Here is a 3672-nt window from a genome sequence, read left to right on the forward strand (position 1 = left end):
TGTAAGCGAACTGCATGCTTTCCTGGTGCCTGCAGATGCCAGGGAGGGGATGGATTTCCTGGAAATGGAGTTAAGCAGTGGTTGTAAGCTACCATGTCCTGCTGGGAACAGAACCTGGGTCCTTAACAAGAACAGTAAATGCTCTTAAATTCTGAGCCATCTCTTTAGCCCTATTAATCTTGTGTTGTTGTTGTTGTTTTCTTCAACAGTCTCTCAATGGCTTGAACTCACTAATTAGACTTAACTGACTGGTCAGTCAGGGAATCCCAGGGATCCTCTTATCTCCCAGTTCAGTGCTGGGATTAAAGTGTGCCACCATGCTCAGCCTTTTACATGGGTCCTGGGAATTTAAACACAGGCCCTGGTGAATCAGGTACTGTATCAGTTGATATGTCTCCTTAATGGTACTTGGATCATGGGTTTTAAATTGTTATGATATTTAAAGTCTTCCTAACTTTGTCACTCAAAATGTTCTGTATAGATTAGGTTAAAGTTCTAAAGTGATAAATTCACTAGGATACAACATATGGTATATTGTGCATTTCTGAACTATAAAAACCACCATAAAAATTAAAACACATTCAATTTTTTTCTCTGCCTCCTAAAATTCCTTCTTTCTTCACAGGACATTACTTATATATGTGCATTCAAATGCCGATCTCTTATGATAAGATGCTGTTAAAATAAAACTATCTGAAATAAAATCATTTAAAACTGAAAGTGCAGTTAGTACTCTTGAATGAGCCTAGCAACTTAATACCACATACTGTAGAGTGTCAACTACTTGCCCTTGTGAGCAGGTGGCTGTCTGGTAGTGGAAACTCAATATCATGGTGATGGTGTCATTTTTACTTATTATCAGCTTGAGAGAAGGTCCAATTAAAAAATCTCCTGTATGGTTTCTACCAGGTTTTTATGGCTTCTGTAAATCAGGACATTGCTATTTCCAGCCAACACCGAGTGATGGGCATCTCTCGGGACTACTGGCACAAGCTTCCCAAGACCTGAGGTAAGAAAAAGACCTACCAGAAGAAGCAGAAGTATGATATGAGCCAAAACAGCCTTATGCTAACACTAAGATTGGATCTCATTGTGTGTGTGTGTGTGTGTGTGTGTGTGTGTGTGTGTGTGTGTGTACACAGTCTGAGTTCAAGTAAGCAGTAAAACGTACCAAGCCCTAAGATTAGATGTGGGGAATTTTCCTAGGGCTCTAAGTATTGTTCTTGCAAGACAGGGATCATTGATGCTGTCTCCAATGCATCCAATAGCAAGCTGGTCTGCGGCCAAACCCTGGGGAAAAACTGCATGGTGCCTTTGGACAGCACAATGTAATGACAGTAGTACTAGCCCTGCTTAGCCCTGCCACGGGCCACAAGAAGGGAGCCGAGCTGACTACTGAGGAGGAAGAGCTTTAAAACGAAAATGAGCAAAGACAATTCAAAAGAAATATTATGCAAGGAAGAAGAACACCAAAATCAGCAGTCTTCTGGAGGATAAGCTCCAGCAGGGTAGATTTCTTGCCTGTACTGCCTGGAGACCAGGCCAGCGTGGCAGAGAGAGGGCTATGTCCAAGAAGGCAAGGAGCTGGAGTTCTCTCTGAGAAAGAGCGAAGCCTGGGAAGGCAAATAAACCATCATTCATTGCTCATGTAGTAAAGGTCCTTATTGTTCTATATTTAAAAAAAAAAACACATATCGCTAAGGTAATGCAAAACAAACTTTAGTTAATGACTGTGTGTGTGCATGTGTGTGTGATATTTCATTTCTCTTCTTAATATGATCACATTAATCTATTTTTACGTGTTCTTACTAATGTCTTCAAAGATACCAGTACCATGCTACAAACTTTTGGTTGAATTTACATATATGTTCAGACCTTTGTTTTACCATCATTTTCTCACAAACATCCATTTTTTAAAGTATCTCAAACAGGGGCTTTGCTTTTCTCTTATACTCAGTACCGAAGCCACCTGAAAATCCTATAAGTTTCCATCAGAATTAAAGCCCGAGGGTTTCAGGTAAAGCTCAACGTGAGAGTGCTTGCCTTGAAGGCAGGTGGCCCGGAGTAGATCCCCAGCACCGCAAATCAATAAAAAGGAATCAGCACCTCACCCTACCTTAACCACCTGCCACTCCTGCCACCAGTCTGAGTCAAGCCCTCTGCACCATTCTCTTAGAATATTGCAACAGCTCAGTCACTCAGCCACCTTTGCCCTGAACCCCCTCTACTCTTAATCCCTAACCCAGAAGGCAGAGTGAAGCTTCTAAAGACGGAGTTAGAACATGGCACTCCTCTGTGAGCTTCTCACATCACTCAAGAACTCCCAGCAAGGCACAGAGGTATCCTGCCCCGACCGTGGTTTCTATAGTCTTTACTAATACAGCTCTATTCATCCTTGCTTACTCTGCTCAAGTACTCCGCGGTTTCTGACATGCTGTCTGAATGCCCTCGGCTCCCACTCATTCGGAGTGGACATGTCATGGTTTCTCTCCCTAGCACTCTCTTCGTACACACTTTTCTGTATAGACATACAAGCCACTCTCACTCTGTTACAGTCTGTCCTCAAGCATCGGGAGACTGTGGCAGGACCAGAAGATTTCATTTCCAAGTTTTAATCCTTTGTCTTACTCAGTTGGGATTCCTATTGCGGCGGTGATGAAACACCATGACCGAAAACAACTTTGGGATGAAAAGCTTTATTTGGCTTAGACTTCCATATCGCTGTTCACCATAGAGGGGAGTTTGGATGCAAACTCAAACAGGGCAGAACCTGAAGGCAGGGGCTGACCAGAGGCCATGGATGGGTGCTGCTTATTGGATTGTTCCTCAACCGGCTTGTTCAACCTGTTTTCTTAAAGAACCCAGGGCAATCAGATCAGGGATGGTAAACACACAATAGGCTGGGACTCCTCCTCTAATTAAGAAAACACCCTACAGACTTTCCTACAGCCAGATCTTATAGAAGCTTTTTATTCAATTAAGGTTCCCTCCTCTCTAATGATCCAAGTTTCTGTCAAGTTGACATAAAACTAGCCAGTACATCCTTCATCTCTACAATCTTTATACATTTCAACATATTATTTTCTCTCTCCATAGCACTTATAATTATTTACACATGAACACATACGTGTATTTACATGCATACACACAAACATATGTATACTATATAAAGTACAATAATACGTATCAAATTTTAATTTGTTTTTTGACAATTTTCATTTCCAATTAAAATATTAATTCTATGAAAATTGAGAACTGTTGTACAGTTTATTCATTGTTATATACTGTATTAATATATTTATTTAGGTGTGTGTTCATTTATGTATTTCTGTGTGTATGTGGTGTAAGTATCTGAATGTGGGTTTGTGTTCTATTATTTTTCTTCCTATTCCTTTCAGGAAGGATTGCTGCGGACACTCCTTTGACCAATAGCCTTTAAGATACCAAAGGGGGAGGTGTTGTGGGAGCTCCTTTGACCAATATCCTTTAAGAGACCACCCCACTTGGGTGTGGTCCATTAAAGGTTATTAGCCAAAGGGGCTTCCGCAGCAGAGGGTCTCTTCCAGACTGTGGGATTTCAGCTTCTTAGGAATGCTGGGAATCCACAAACCCCATAGATATTTCCATCTCTGCTCCCTTAAAGCTGGGGTTACAGAAATGCACTGGAGATCC

The 3672-nt window shown here is 41.5% G+C and overlaps 1 pseudogene; it reads left to right on the top strand.

Moving 5' to 3' along the window:
* Nucleotides 1–963: 963 nt before the first annotated feature.
* Nucleotides 964–1629, top strand: LOC119826887 (annotated as a pseudogene).
* The last annotated feature ends 2043 nt before the right edge of the window (nucleotides 1630–3672 follow it).

The sequence above is a fragment of the Arvicola amphibius genome, chromosome 11 (assembly GCF_903992535.2).
Source record: "Arvicola amphibius chromosome 11, mArvAmp1.2, whole genome shotgun sequence".
Classification (NCBI taxonomy): Eukaryota; Metazoa; Chordata; class Mammalia; order Rodentia; family Cricetidae; genus Arvicola; species Arvicola amphibius.